Genomic DNA, 17621 nt, shown 5'->3' on the forward strand with positions numbered 1-17621 from the left:
TTGACAAAATACAACATCCTTTTATAATAAAAATCCTCAACAAATTGTTACAGAAGGAACATACCTCAACATAATAAAGGCCATATGAAAAACCCACAGCCAACATCACTCAATATGAAAGTTTTAAAGCTCTTCCTCTAAGATCAGGAACAAGGCAAGGTTGCCTACTCTCAAAACTTGTATTCAACATAGTCCTGGAATTCCTAGCCAGAGTAATCAGGCAAGTAAAAGCAATAAAAGGAGAAATCAGAAAGGAATAACTAAAATTATCTTTACAGATGATGTGATCTTATATTAAAAAATTCCTAAAGACTTCACCAAAAAAACACTATTGAAACTAATCAATGAATTTAGTAAAATTGCAAGATATAAAATCAACATACAAAATCAGTTACATTTGCATACATTAGCAACAGTATATCTGAAAAAATAAAAAGAACAATACCATTCATAAGAGCATCAAAATCTATATAATATTTAGGAATAAATTTAACCAAGGAAGTGAGAAATCTGAACACTGAAAAGTACAAGACTTTGATGAAAGAAACTGGATAAGACAGACAAATGGGAAGAAATGATGTGTTTGTGGATCAGAAGAATTAATATTGCTAAAATATCCATACTAGCCAAAGCCATGAACAGATTCAATACAATCCTTATAAAAATTCAAATGGCATCTTTCACATAAATAGAAAAAAAATCCTAAAGTTTGTATGGAATCCAAAAGACCTTAAATAGCCAAAAGCAACCTTGAAAAAAAGAAAAAGAACAAATCTGTAGTCATCACACATGCTGATTTCAAGTTATATTACAAAGTTATAGTAGTCATAACAATATGGTACTGGCATAAAAATAGACACATACCAATAGAACAGAATTGAGAGCCCAGATATAAACCCTTGCATATATGGTCAACTATTATTTGACAAGGGAGACAAAAATATTCAGTGGAGAAAGAATAATCTCTCCAATAAATGGTGTTGGGAAAATTGGATTACCATATGCAGGAAAGTGAAACTAGACTCTTATACCACTAACAAAAATCAATTCAAAGTGAATTCAAGACTTAAATATAAGATTTAAAATCATAAAGAACCCTAGGAAAAAAAATGTAAGGAAAATGCTCATGATATTGGTCTTGTCCATGATTTTTTTGATATGACACCAAAAGCACAAGCAATGAAAGCAAAAAATCAAAAAGTGGGACTATATCAAAGAAAAAGCTTCTGCACAGCCAAAAAAAAAATAGAAGAAACCTATATAATGGGAGAAAATATTTGCAAGCTATATATCTGAAAAAGTGTTAATATATAAAATACATAAAGAACTCATATAATTCAACAACGAAAACAAACCAAGTGAAAAATGGACAGAGGAACTGAATAATCATTTTTCAAAAGAAGACTTCCAAATGGCCAACAGGTACATGAAAGGTGCTCAACAGCACTAATTACCAGGGAAATACAAACCAAGACCACATGAGCTATCATGTCACATCTATTAGAATGGCTAGTACCCCAGAAACAAGAAATAACAAGTGTTGGTGAGGATGTGGAGAGAAGGGAAATTTGTGCACTGTTGGTGGGAATGTAAATTTGTTTATTCACTTTGGAAAACAGTATGGCGGTTCCTAAAAAAATTAAAAATAGAGCTACTTACTTTACTTACCTGGGTAGTTCAGACACATGGAGGAGTCTGTGTACTTCAGTCAAAGGGAGGGCACCACCAGGTTTGCAAATCCTATGGAAAAAAATCTAACAACAATAATAATATTGGCGGACAATTTTGCAAGCATAATCATAATTTGTACTTATTGTGTTTTTGTTGTTGTGAAGATAATAGTAAAAGTGGAAACCATGGCAAACTTGAGAACCTCTGCTAAAAAGAACAGCTCCAACTTTACCCTGATGGTTGCCATTTGGGTTGGTAGGTCTAATATCACTAGATATTTCACATTTTCAATAAAAGCGGGAAATTGAAATTGGTTTGTGAAATCTATACATTGAAAAATAATTCCAAATATGAAAAGGAAAACATTCTGTGGGCCAAATACTGTACTGTCTGCCAAAAGAAACATGTCAGCCTGTTTACAAAATTTATGTAAGTGTGTCATGACTTTGTTTTCTAACTTATTCCATTACCTCACTGTGATCCCCGTCCTTTAAAGATACCTACCTCTAGGGTGTGACTCAAGAGTTAATAACACTAAGAAAACATTTATGAAATGGTTATTAGATGCCAGGCCCTATGCTAGGTGCTGAGTACCTTATCCCGTTTAATCTTCACAACTACACAGCTATCATTGACCTTGCTTCAGTGAGGAAATTGAAGATTGGTGTTAAATAATACGCCCAGGTTAACCAAACTAGAAAAGGTAGCTGAGTGAAGCATCCAACAAAGGAAGGACACTCAGTAATAGTAATCCTTATGCTATGACTTGTAGCGAAGTAGTCCTGGTGACACAGATATTGTGTCTTCACCACAAATCACCCAGGTTGTTAGTACCATATTTCTTCCCCTCCAAACTAGGCCTTTCTCAAGAAAAAGTAAGGCAGAAAAAATACACAGAAAATGTGGTCTTCTTTTCTGTTCATTTGCTTATTTTCCTAAACATGTTGTGTCCAATTTTTTAAAGAGGTCATCTTTGTTAACTGAGTATTCTGGTTTGTTTGTGTCCAGCTAATTTTTGAGATAAAACATCTCCCTTTATTGCTGGCCTGCACCATATTGATAACTACTCAAAGCGCTGTCTATGGTTTTCCTAATGTTGTCATCTGCTAACTAGAAAATAGAAAACATGCCCAGGTTTATGACTGGGAAAGGAATACCACCCTCATACTGGAGTCTTTCATTTTAAGGTAGCTTATCCTTAAAATGTGATATCCAAAATATCAACAATAAGCTATTCTTTTCAGTTTTTACAGTGGTTTACAGGTATATGAAAACTGATAAAGTATGTCTTCACAGTAGCCATTCCTCGTAGCAGCAGGTGTGATTTTTATTGTGACATAAACTGGACATATACTTCTGATTTTATACTTGGCTCCCCATGGCATATTTGAAATTAATTCAAGAACCTGTGAAACTCTACTTAGCACAATCATTTATACACTTTTCCTGCGAACAGAGGCCCAAGCATGGAATAAATATGATGTCTGGACTGAAAGTATACTCTTGATAAATACAGTTTTTAAGTAATATACCATTATTTTTAATGTGCTTTCAAAGACCATTTCACTTTCCTAGACTGAATAGCAACAATGATGAGAGAAATGCACTTGAGTATCAATTCAGAAAAGCAGATGTTTATCCTCCAGAAGTTGCAGGTGTTTTTATCTCCTGTTTTTTGTTTCTATGGCCCTTTAGCTAACTGTAATTGCCACTTTAGTGCTTGGCCAGAAAGCTGTTATAGCAATCAATCAAACAAATAAATGGGTAAGTTAATTAATATTTCTTGCTGAGAACTATTTTAAAAAATTATAGCAAAGCCATTTTGATTTTCAACAGTCCTACTCACCACCTGCATTTAGCAAAACTCTTGACATCAGTCTGGGTTGCTAAGCAATAAAATATCTCTGCCATGACTCCAGAGTCCCTGCTATCATTCCATTATTTTGTCATTCAGTCATGTCACACAGCTTGATGTGGGCCTCCAGTTCCTACACACTCAGAAATGTAGGCCTGCTGCTCCTATATAAAGAGAATGGTGGGACAGAGAGATGATTAAAAGGTTAGGAGAGCAAGGCTACATAAACCTCAGAATTGGGGGGATGCACTTTTGAAATGAGAAATAAGTCATTATAAACTCAGCAGCTTCATCACTTTAAAAATGTAGATAGTTCTCACACCCAGCAGAAACTCACCACATTTAGGGGTAATTATGCTAACTTTGCTATCTTAGCCATACTTCTCAGATAAAATATGATAAGTTTTGTAAAATCTTCTATAGTATTTTCTATTTATCAAAGGGTTGTCCTGATCATTTGATCATCAGATATATTCAAGTCCTGACTTCAGTGAAGATAGGAAAGACTGGTGAGAGTCCTGTGCTCATTTAAAACTTTTTGGTAGTAGGCTGACTAGTTTAAGAAGCCGCCAACTATTAGAATCATATGTAATTATTTATTTCAGAACAATTTTGTTTTTTTCTTTATACCTGTGTTAGATTCTGTGAAAATACTTCTCTTACCGACTTTATCTTGCAATATAGGTACAGTTATTTACTTCTACATTTTTTGACCTATAAAACGGAAAATGTGTCCTTTCACACTGACTTCTTGAGGTTTTTGAAAATGGGTAAGACTTTCTCTGAGTTATAGGAATAAAGAGTAAAGAATATGTGAAACATAAATTTGAGTATCTTTTTCAAATTAGTAACTGAGTTCTTTTGAAGAATTAATTTATGCTACATAGCATAGACTGGTCTTGAAGAGATGAACTTAACCATATTAGATACAACTGAGATGAAAAAGAATACAATTCCCCCAAACTCCTTGACCTCACCTTCTGAGGTTAGTTTTCTAATATGTAAAATAGTACAGTTGATGAAGATAATCTCTTAAAACTTTCTCATCTGCAATATAGGAACTGAAGCAAAGAGTTAAAGTAGCTTTATTCCATATGGTAAATTCAGTCAAATCAAAGATAAAAATTCTGCTCCATGATTGATTGATTACCTCTATTTATACCATGTTTTAATTTGTCATCAAAAAATCTGAAGGCATTCTATTTCAGACATTCTCAATATTCTGACAGTGTGCAGGCAGAGAGGTGAAGTGCATCCATGGAGTGAAATGATCAAGAAGTAAAGTGATCTTCTCAAGATCATGGAGCCAGAAAGTGTAAACCTAAGATTCAGACTGGCTCCTTCTGAAAGCCAGGCCCGAGGTTTTCACAGTATAGCACTCTTCATTATACAAGAAGATATATTCCAGTATCCTTATTTTTCAGCTAAAATAACTGAGCCTTAGAGTTGTAAAATGACTTACCCCAAGGATGACTACAGAATGAAGATTAGAATCTACACTTCCTGACTTCCATTCTGGAGCTCCTTCTGTTTACATCATCCAGATTTATAGCTAATCTTCACTCTTATTCTGTACATTCCATTTTGAAGGATAAACATTATGGGTAAAAAGAAGTGAAAACATTGAGATTTAACAATATGTTTGAACTAAAAATTTAGACAACTTTTTTGAATTATTCAACCTTGAGTTTTTTGTGGTTAATGAATTTTTTCCTCTTAAAAGATAACCCAGTAGATAAAATATCTACCGGTTTGCAGTTGCTGATTACAAAAAGGAGGACCTCAGCCTCACCTTCCTGCAGCTACTTTATGATGCTCCGAAAGGGCTAGAACTTCTGTATTCAAGGCCATTTTGTCAGCTAGCCACTGTAGATGATAATCTACTGAGCAGTTATTATGTGTGAGAAGTTATGCCATGCTTAGTATGGTCATTTAATTGTATCCTCACAACAACCACATACCACGGGTACTATTAACTCCCTCATCTGACAGGTGAGAAATCTGAAGCACTATGGGATCCCAGGTTTCTTAGCCATTTTTTAACCCAGGTAGGCTGCCTCTAGGGCTGATTCTCTTCCTGAAACTCCACAGCAAACATGTGCTTATACAGTTCCATGTGCTGCATATTCACATATATGGCAAAAGGAGTAGCTTGAAATAGCTGTGACGCTCCCTTTTAGGGGCTGCAGACTACAAGTGCTTGCCAAGTTTCCAGTTCTCAGCCAAACCTGGGTTATGTTCCATGACTGAGAGGCCTCCTCTCCAGCTCATGCTGCTACATTTTATGTCATAAACCCTAAAAATAGCTAAGCATATATATAGTTTCACAAAGTGAACAGTTTTGACGTCTTCTCCTCCCTTATTCCTTACTCATAGGAGATCAAACGCAGTCCCAGAGGCCAAAGGAAGATCAGATACTCCATTCTCCTTCTCTTTCTTCTCTCTTTGTAGCTTCTCTTCCACAAAACCTTTCTCCCTCTCCTTCTCGGACAAAAAGTTTTGTACATATCAGTGTGTGTGTGTGTGTGTGTGTGTGTGTGTGTGTGTGTGTGTCTCCATACACTCAGCTTCTGTAGCCAAATTAGTATCTTTTAACAAAAATAATATTAAATGTCAAAACACTGAATCCAATTACCAATGAGCAACTATAATGAAATTCTATCTATAACAATTTGTATATTTATTATTGTCAAAGGCAGTTATGTTCCTTGAAGAAGCTGCAGATATGCATGAAGATAGAAAAATCACTAATAATACCACTGCCAATTTAGAAATAATTATTGTTAACTCATTGACACACACCAATCTAGAATCACACTGTGGCTCATGATTAACGTGCATTTTTCTTTTACTTTTTTTTCTTTTTGCATTTCAGTTTGAGAACTTTCTATTGACCTGTCTTTAAGTTCATTGATCCTTTCCTCAGCCATGTCGAGTCTCCTGATGAGCCCATTGAGAGCATTCTTCATTCCTGTTACTGAGTTTTGATTTCTATTATCTCCTTTTGACTTAGAGTTTGTACCTCTTTACTTATATTATTCATCAGGTTTTTTCATATTATCTACTTTTTCCATTAGAATATCACTTTAAATTCTCTGATTATTCCACCATCTGTGTCATATCTGAGTCTAGTTCTGATGATTGCATTTTCTCCTCAAAGTGTTTTTCTTGCCTTTTGGCATGTCTTGGCTGTACCTATTGTTTCAGGTAGTAGGAATGGGATAATAGGCATTGTGTGAGGATTGATGTTAATCTGGCTAGGAGTTGGGCTGTGTTTAATGTTTAATGTAGCTACAGGTATCATTGGCTTATATTCCTCAATTGTCTTTGTTTTTGGCTCCCCTCTTGACTTTTGGCTTCTCTAAGTACTCCTACTCAGAAAGTCTATGTTTTATAACTTCTTTGGCTGTAAAACACTGTTATTATCTTGGAATCCTGTTGGTATGGTATGGTGGTAGGATATATGGAAGAGGTAGTGTTCTATAATCTTCTGATTAAATTTCAGGCTTTTAGGGGGCCCATCTGTTGGGACCTTCATAAGTCTAGTAATGTAGATTTTATCTCCCCTTCCTCCTATCCCCTTCCCTAGTTGCAATGTTCTCAATCTATTTCCTTGAAGCCCTGATCCCTGTTGACTATTCTTTTGTTCCTCTCTTAGGTGACGGGTTGGAATGGAGAGGGATTCCCTCTTCCTGATGGGTTAGAGTTTCAGAATTGAGCTTTGACTAAGTCCTTTACTGTGGAGAGTGAGCCTTTAGGTCTTTAATCCATTTTGAGTTTAATTTTGTGTATGGTGTTAGGTAGTGTTCTAATTTCATTCTTTTACATGTAGCTGTCCAGTTTTCCCAGCACCATTTATCAAAAAGACTATCTTTCTGCATTGTATATTCTTGCCTCCTTTATAAAAAATAAGGTGACCATATGTGCATGGGTTTATCTCTGGGCTTTCTATCCTGTTCCATTGATCTATATATGTTTTTGTGCCAGTACCATACTGTCTTGATTACTGTAGTTTTGTAGTATAGTCTGAAGTCCAGGAGCCTGATTCCTCCATTTTTCTTTCTCAAGATTGCTTTGGCTATTTGGGGTCTTTTGTGTTTCCATACAAATTGTGAAATTTTTGTTCTAGTTCTGTGAAAAATGCCATTGGTAATTTGATAGGGATTGCATTGAATCTGTAGATTGCCCTGCATAGTATAGTCATTTTCACAATGTTGCTTCTTCTAATCCAAGAACATGGTATATCACTCCATCTGTTTGTATCATCTTTAATTTCTTTTATCAGTGTCTTATACTTTTCTGCATACAGGTCTTTTGTCTCTTAGGTAGGTTTATTCCTAGGTATTTTATTCTTTTTGTTGCAGTGGTAAATGGGAGTGTTTTCTTAGTTTCTCTTTCAGATTTTTCATCATTAGTGTATAGGAATGCAAGATTATTGGATCAATGGCACTATAAAACTCTTACAGGAAAACATAGGCAGAACACTCTATGCCATAAATCACAGCAAGATTCTTTTTGACTCATCTCTTAGAGAAATGGAAATGAAAACAAAAACAAATGGGACCTAATGAAACTTAAAAGCTTTTGCACAGCAAAGAAAAACATAAACAAGACCAAAAGACAACCCTCAGAAATGGAGAAAATATTTGCAAATGAAGCAACTGACAAAGGATTAATCTCCAAAATTTACAAGCAGCTCATGCAGCTCAATAACAGAAAAACAAATAACCCAATCCAAAAATAGGCAGAAGACCTAAATAGACACTTCTCCAAAGAAGATATACAGATTGCCAACAAACACATGAAAGAATGCTCAACATCATTAATCATTAGAGAAATGCAAATCAAAACTACAATGAGATATCATCTCATGCTGGTCAGAATGGCCATCATCAAGAAATCTAGAAACAATAAATGCTGGAGAGGGTGTGGAGAAAAGGGAACAATCTTACACTGTTGGTGGGAATGTGAATTGATACAGCCACTATGGAGAACAGTATGGAGGTTCCTTAAAAAACTACAAATAGAACTACCATATGACCCAGCAATCCCACTACTGGGCATATACCCTGAACAAACCATAATTCAAAAAGAGTCATGTACCACAATGTTCATTGCAGCTCTATTTACAATAGCCAGGACATGGAAGCAACCTAAGTGTCCATCAACAGATGAATGGATAAAGAAGATGTGGCACATATATACAATGGAATATTACCCAGCCATAAAAAGCAATGAAATTGAGTTATTTGTAGCGAGGTGGATGGACGTAGAGTCTGTCATACAGAGTGAAGTAAGCCAAAAAGGTAAAAGCAAATACCGTATGCTAACACATATATATGGAATATTTAAAAAAAATGGTTCTCATGAACCTAGGGGCAAGACAGAAATGAAGACACAGGCGTAGAGAATGGACTTGAGGACACGAGGAGGAGGAGGGGAAGCTGGGACAAAGTGAGAGTAGCACTGACATATACACACTACTAAATGTAAACTAGATAGCTAGCGGAAAGCAGCTGCATAGCACAGGGAGATCAGCTCAGTGTTGGGTAACCACCTAGAGGCATGGGATAGGGAGAGTGGGAGGGAGACGCAAGAGGGAGGGGATATGGGGATATATGTATATGTATAGCTGATTCACTTTATACAGCTGAAACTAACACAACATTGTAAAGCAATTATACTCCAATAAAGGTTAAGAAAAGAAAAAAAGAAACTATATGTTTATTTTAATAGTGTCTGATGTGCCGCCTGTAAAAAAATTCATGTATTTAACAGCATCTGGATCACACTATAGCTCTTTCCATTACATTACCATAGAAACCATCTTAACGAAATGGTGTTCAAAAGATGCTTATGACCGCCGAGGAGATTCCTGCCTATGTATCAGAATCCCAGTGGGATATTTGCAATACCCTGGTGTTTGGAGATAGCTGAGAGTTTTCTGGGACATCCCATAATCTTATCACTGTATATTTCATTACCTCTGTAAAGATAAATTTTCAATGGGCCAAGGAAAGTTAACATATATTTTAACATGCTCCGTGCTTTTATCATATCTGTATATGTGGTTAAACCACATACTGAAATTCAGAAAATATCTCTTAAAGAGATAACAAAGATGTTTCTCAGGGAGAAAATACAATTTGAACATTAAAAGCTGTGAAATAATAATAAAAATACATATTAAATGTTAGTTACTTGTTTTGCTGAAAAATAAGTTCCTAGGCCATAAAGACGTTGCATGGGATATTATGATGTTTGATATGGAACTAAGTAAAACCCACAGATGGTATTACTGTCAGAAGATTGGCAAACCAAGAAAAAAAAATCCAAATCCATATGAAGTGTCTATTCCAGGGAGGACAAGTTACTACCTCATTCATGAAACAAAAAGTGTCTAGCATAATTAATCTTCCATGAGTTGTCTGAAGGATCCCCTTAGGTTTTGTTACTTATAAGAGGATCAGGGTCAGACACAGCCACTGGCCAATTGAATATTCAACCTTAGTAGTAGCCAGGTGAGTATTAGAAAGGGAAAATCCATGTCACTGAGCCCATGCATGACATCTGTTCCTACCAACATGCACTCCTTGCTAATAAGCTTAATGAATAATTATTGGGTTGGCTGTCCAATGAGGCAGTTTGACATCCACAGGGCAGATCATTATATACACTTGATTATGAGAGTTTTATTTGCAGGGGAGACATTTCTGGCAAACACTCACATTAAATAAAAATATTCTTACATTTAAGACTCATTCTGTCTACATAACCTGTCCTCAAACATCCTTGTCTCCCATCCTCTAATCTTGTTCTTTCTAAGTTATTGATTGTTCATGGAAATTGTAACCACTATCCAGGAATCAATGAACCACAAGAATAACTGTTGGAATTTCTGTTTATCATTAATATTTCCTGTCTCCAGTGCCCTTCAGGGTCACAGGAGTGGGACTGTTTCTCCAAAAACCTACTTCCATCAAGTGTCAGTGTGTACTGCTGAGTAATATAGGAAACAGGCTCAGATGTTCTCTTCTGAATCATCTGGTTGTGAAGAACTCCACGAGATTGAGCTGCAGGTTGAGGCAAGTATGGCAAGGGAAAGGCAGAGCCAACATTTACAGGAGAAACTTGCTTATGGAACTCACTTGTGCACCTACCGACACAGTCTCATAGACACAAAATCCATTTGCTATGCTGCTGTTGACCCCAAATTTTATGGCTTGATCAGATGATCATGTCATGAAAAGCAGTTCAGGTTACCTTTACTCCTAGAGTTAGGCATTCCATTTTTATTGGAGCTCAGAAGCAAGACAAAAATTGCCTCTCAGGAGGAGACTATTCACTTTCAAACTTTGGAGACATCTGCTATAAATTTCCAACTGAGATCATTGACTCTTCCAAGAAAGAGTCGTTACTCAGCATCACAACATGCCATAGATATTTCAAGAACATTGCATCTGTGGGTTAGTCATACCAGTCAAATCAGAGAGCCTTCTTTTGTTTAGGGACCAGTCAGAACTGACAGACTTTGGGTCATTCAGAAAATGGGTTGCAAGAGCACATCCAAATGGATTTTTTGTTATCGTGAAAGTCCAAAGAGTTTCACCAAATATTATGTCTCCTACTATTCCTTGCAGTGTGTAAGGCAAATGCTTTCTGGGGCATTTATCTAAAGCTTGAATTACATCACTTCATATTCTCTCAGCCCACCTTTTGCTCCTCATGTGGCTCTGGCAACCAGTTGCAGCAAACCCCCCCCTTGCCTCAGCTGCATTGCACAAACGGACCTTGCTTCTTGTCTCTGGGCCCTTCTGATGCATTGGCATGGGAAACCTGCAAAACCTCATTCGGTATTTATGCATAGGCAATCTGGAAGTGCAGAGGAAATAATGTCATGTGGGCAGCCTATAGCTAATTAGGGCTGGGCAATGCTAGATATATGCTCAAGCAGAGAAGTATGAGGCATATTTTACCACTCCACAGAGAGTCCAAAGTTACTATACATTTCTTACTTCCTATCCTGAGGCAACTCTGACGATGTGGTATGGGGCCCTGTGGAAACCCATTCAGGTATCATGCGTTCACAATTTAGAATTACAAACTTTGACCAATGGCAGATGAAGCTGATGAATAAATCATCCTCTTGCCTTCTCTTAGGTGGTCAGTTCTGAAGTGCATTCTCTATAATTCGGAAGGTCCATGGGGAATTGACAAAACAATAAACTGTCTCTCCCTCTTTTCCTATTTTACTCTCCTCATTTCCTCACTTCTGTTTCTTGGGACCACTTTCCAAATAAACTACTTGCATGTATCCAGCTCTGCTTTTTGGAGAGCACAGGCAAAGAAAAAGGGGATCTCCAAACATGTCTCGGGGCTCTGAGCCATTAGCTTTACTTGAGTGGCAAATGCCATTTATCTCCTGCTTTTGGACATCTGTCTTACAAAGATGTCTAGAGCTCCATTTTCCATTTCACCATTTTATCTGAGCACAGAGTAATCACTTAAGTAGATTCAGGATTATGCCTTGGAGACAGTGAGGTAATAAGGGTTCCTATAGACTAAACTGTGGCTCAGTTATGATGAGCTGGCAGAGCCCTGTTGTGGGATGCTGGAAGTGTGCAGCTGTCCATGTGAAAGCAAATCACTTCTGGAGTTGCCTGATAATTGTGATAGAAATTTTAAAAAAGCAAGATCAATAAATACACTCAGGTATTTGGAGTTGTGGTGATTTGCTCCAGGAAAGAGTCTCCATCTGGAACAGCAGCTGCAATTACATTCACCACCTGATTAAACTTATGCTAATCAAATATCATTTCCAAGGCTCTTCTGTTTACAGAGAACAGTCAAGTTAAATGGTGATATGTTAGGAATCATCACTCTTGCTTTTTTCAGTCTTTGGTGGTGATTCCCCCAGAGAGGTGGTACTGATTTTGGTTTATTATTTTGGTAGGGAGAGGGAGCTGAAGAGGGCTTTCCTTTTGTTTATTGCAGTCTAGTTGATTTACAATGTTGTGTTAGTGTCAGGTGTACAGCACAGTGATTTGCATAGATATTCATATATACTCATTTATATCCATATATATTCATATATCATATTTATATATTATAAATAATTCACATATATAATATTTCATATATAATATATAGCTCACATAATTATAAATATATATTATATTACATATAATTATTATATATTAATTATATATCATATATTAAAAATATAAGTGATTCATATATATCTATGTATATTCATTTATATTCATATATTCATATATAAATATATATTATATATAAGATATATATTATATAATATATCATAGTATGATAATATGATATATAATATATTATATATTATATATAATTCATATATATGATAATTCATATATAATTCTTATATAGTGTATAATAATTCACATAATATATATTATATATGTATTACATATATTATATTCATATATAATATATGAAATGAATATATGGCTATATATTCATATATATTCATATAATACATTATAATTCATATAATTATATATATATATATTCAGTATATATAATATATATTTAGTATATATTTAATATATAATTATATAACTTACAATTATATATTAAATATATATCATATATTATATAAATATTATATAAGATATATTATTATATATTAAAAATATGAGTGATTCATATATATTCATACATATGTCATATATTGTATATAATTCATATATAATAATTCATATACAATTCATATATAATATATATGAATTCACATCATTATAAATATATAAATATATTTATAATAAATTATATATCTTATATAATATTTACATAATATATAAATATTGTATAAGACATACAATTTACTATATTATCTATTATATATGAATCATAATAGATATGAATTATGATATTATAGTTCACAATTATTATAATTATATTATAATTATGATATATCATAATTCATATATAAGAGATAATTCATTGTATATGAACTATAATTATATATGAATTATTATGTATTATATGAATTATATATTAATATATTCATATATATTTCATATAATATATAATAATAATATAATTCATATAAGAATATAAGTCACATAAACTATAATAATTCATATAATTAAAACTATATGATATATATTTAATACATATATTATATATTATATATTATATAAATTATATTATATATTATATAAATTATATATTTTTACATATGAGGTACATAATTATATATATTTAATATATACAGTTAATGTATAATTCATATAATTCATAATAATATATAATTCATATATATTCATATATATTTTATTCATATATATTCATATACAATATATATTCTTTATATAATATATTATATTCTTATATATTCGTATATATAGTATATATATATTCTTTTTCAGATTCTTTTCCCATCTAGGTTATTACAAAAATTTGAGTATGGGCTTCCCTGGTCGCGCAGTGGTTGAGAGTCCGCCTGCCGATGCAGGGGACACGGGTTTGTGCCCCGGTCCGGGAAGATCCCACATGCCGCGGAGCGGCTGGGCCCATGAGCCATGGCCACTGAGCCTGCGCATCCGGAGCCTGTGCTCCGAAACAGGAGAGGCCACAACAGTGAGAGGCCCGCGTACCACACACACACACACACAAAAAAAATTTGAGTAGATTTCCCTATGCTGTACAGTAGGTCCTTGTTGTTTATCTGTTTTATATATAGTGGTGTGTTTATATTAATCCCAAACTCCTAATTTATCTCTCCCCTCCTTTTTCCTCAACAGGACTTTCTTAGCTACCACTAGCATGATAGCCTTTATTCCACTAGTGACTGGTATTTCTTAAATTTATCTGTTCATACTACATCCTTAGAAACTATGGTTATCACAAGATAGACATGGGATCCCACGGGGCCCCAAATGAGATGGAATTTGATCAATCTCCATTTTACACTTGAGGTAAGGAGATTTTCTACCTGAATACCCATTCAGACCTGCTTCAGCCATGCTGTTTTCTGCTAGAAGCTGACCATATCGTGCTCAAATTCCTGGCCTTTCTGCAGTTATGACTCTGTGACATATTTCTGGCTAATGGGAATCAGAAGTACTGCAGAGGACTTTATCTCCTGAGAAAAACCTGGCAAAGTCTTGTGAAGAAAATACTCGACATTTTCTTTGCCACCTTATTTTTCTTGCTAAAATGTAATGCCCAGAAGTACAGCACTCTGATCTGCCACCTTCTAATCTTCTTTGTACATTAAAAAATGAGTTCGGTAGGCGTTTCTCATACTTGTCGTGGTTCACATAGCTGAACAGCTAGAAGGAGCCTATTCTCTGAACAGTAACCACGGAGATCAAGCACCTCTGACTAATATGGGTATTTGCTTTTCCCCTTTTCACAGTTACCCCACTATCAGGACAGAAGTTTCATTGAAAAAGATGAGGAGAAACATTTACCATATAGACTACGATATTATTGCAAGTCTTTTTTCTCTTGGTATATTCAAGGGACTCTCAGTCTTGAACTGACTCAGATCTGGAATTAGGCAAGGTGCTAAGACTCTAATGTTATGATATAATGTTATGTCTCTGTCATCAGATTTAGAATGTATTTGTTTATGCAAAGCACATAGACCTTAGTTCACTTTGCATCTACCTGAACCTATACATTTATCCTCAATAATGATTTCAGTAATCTCTATAGATGTTACCATTTTAATAACCACTCTACCCTGCTGTGTATTATAGTAAGTATGCCCAATTTTGTTAAGTAGAACAACTTGACCTCTGCCAGTCCAGATTCCTTCAGTATCTTTGAAATTAAAGGAGCCCATTTTAATGTCCAGCAAGTCTATCAATATTCTTGTCATACAAGAGTTAGCCCCTGCAACACTTATCAAAGGTTTAGAACACTTCCAGATCCAATGTGTCTTTCAGTATTATGGCAAAAGATTATCTTCTGGTTACAACTGATACCAACTTGGTTATAAATCAGTATTCTTATTTTCAAAATCACAGTAAATTTCACATAACATATTTACATGCCTTTTTTTTCTCCATAAGCTTTTGGATTCCTTTATCTATTATATAAAAAGGAATTTCTTGTATCTCAAAATTGTTTGGTCTAGTACACTATGAAGTACATATTTCAGTAAAACCATAGAGGAGGTTAAAACTACTTCCATCTATCTCAACTACCATATTGAGTCCAAAATGTCTGGTAAATACATCTATCTCACTAAATTCAGTCAGATATAGCAATGTTTCTCTCTGTTTAGCACCCTTGGAACCCATCCTCATACATTTTCTCCAAGTCTTCAGTGATATGGATTAGCAACATATTGAATTTTGCTTGCTGCATAAAAACCTTTACATCCCAGAGCCTATGAACAAGGATAACTTGGGAAGAGGCATGGAGATATTGGACTGCTTTTGTGTGGTACAACATTGATATTCATTCTCCCCTTCCACATTAATCTCAGAACCCACTTTTTATAGGAAAAATCACATGCCCTAACTAAAATAGTACCTTTCCCTTTGCATCTGGGTTTGTCACATGATCAAGTCCTGCCAATGAGAGGCATAAAGAAGTTGCATGGCCTTCCTGAGAAGTTCCTTAAAAAATGGGGTTCACTCTTCTTCATCCTCTTCTTCTCTTGTTGACTGGAATTAGAACTAGGACAATGTAACAGTTCACTAAAAATGGGGAATAGAAAAGTAATTGGACCCTGGGGTGTTGGTGACCATGGAGGACCCTTTCCAAGTCTGGAGTACCTGTTTCTGGACTACTTTTAAGTGAGATAGAAAATAATTCTATTAGGTTTTAAATACTGTTAATATCTTTTCCTGATAATGCAGCTAGACTTAATCCTGTTTCATGTTTCCAGGTAAATGTTTTGGTAGGGTTGTTAATGGGTCTTCAAGCAAGACTGAAACAACCGTACCTGCCAGGAGACCAGGAGATGTTTCTGTAGGCAAAGGAGGCTCAGTCAGACTGGAGAGTGCTTATCACTCAAAGCTAGTGCTTTTCAATAGGAGTGCTAAGTATAATTTAGGTGAGAACATTTTTCTCTGTGCAGGATTTTCCCATATTTTTTAGAGCATTTAAAATCACTCATACCCGGGCTTCCCTGGTGGCGCAGTGGTTGAGAGTCCACCTGCCAATGCAGGGGACACGGGTTCATGCCCCGGTCCGGGAAGATCCCACGTGCCGCGGAGCGGCTGGGCCCGTGAGCCATGGTCGCTGAGCCTGCTCATCCAGAACCTGTGCTCCGCAACGGGAGAGGCCACAACAGTGAGAGGCCAATCACTCATACCCAGGTGATAAATGCCAGTAAGCATCCCCAAGTAAAAGTACCTCCACATGTTTACGGAAACCCTCTGGGACTGGTAGCACCTCCAGTTGAGAACTACTGCTTTAAACCATGTATATCTTTCCATGAGTCCTGATTCCAGTTCTTGGTGCCCTATTCATTTTTAACATTTACATAAGAGATTTGGCAAAATTACAATTCAACTGATGTAAGTTTTCAAGCCACAGGATTGTATGTTAACTTTTATTTATTCCACTTTCAACCCTGTGGCTACAAGTGACTAGAAATTCATTTAGCACAGCATAGAAAAACCTTGATTTTCTGAGTCTGCCTGAAAAAAAAATTAAAACTTTGAATTTGTCATTTTATTTCTGGAGCATCCCAGCGCAGTTAGAGGCCATCGGTCCATCTCGTAGTCTTCATGTTCATCGTATTGTTTTACAGAAATGGATATTGGGTCCTTCAAAGTCTTGCCATGAGATGGGCACTTGATGCCAGGTGACCACAGGTGAGAGTAAATAAGTTATCTGTTGGTCCAGAGAATGTTTACAGTTTATAAGTTATAATCTTACCACCTCAGAACCAATCGAACAAGAAAAATAATGCCAGATTTATTCTTTTAAGTATCAGTTGTCTGCAACTAGTACCAGCTTCTGAATCTGTGTTCTTAGTTGCAACAAACGGAATTCACTCGAGATTGTCTCTGATAAAAAGTAATGACTGAAGGCACGGGGGGGAAGGGGAAGCTGGGATGAAGTGAGAGAGTAACATTGACATATGTTTACT

At 35.4% G+C, this 17621-nt stretch overlaps 1 pseudogene across 1 annotated transcript in view; it reads left to right on the forward strand.

Moving 5' to 3' along the window:
- LOC308626256 (NEDD4-binding protein 2-like 1) overlaps nucleotides 1-17621 on the forward strand; it is a 54047-nt pseudogene that overhangs the window by 24364 nt on the left and 12062 nt on the right. Inside the window, exon 2 of the transcript in view lies at nucleotides 14831-14899. The product of the transcript in view is annotated as an NEDD4-binding protein 2-like 1 (transcript). The remainder of the gene's footprint in view (nucleotides 1-14830; nucleotides 14900-17621) is intronic.

The sequence above is a fragment of the Mesoplodon bidens genome (genome assembly GCF_964165515.1).
Source record: "Mesoplodon bidens genome assembly, chromosome: 12".
Classification (NCBI taxonomy): domain Eukaryota; kingdom Metazoa; phylum Chordata; class Mammalia; order Artiodactyla; family Ziphiidae; genus Mesoplodon; species Mesoplodon bidens.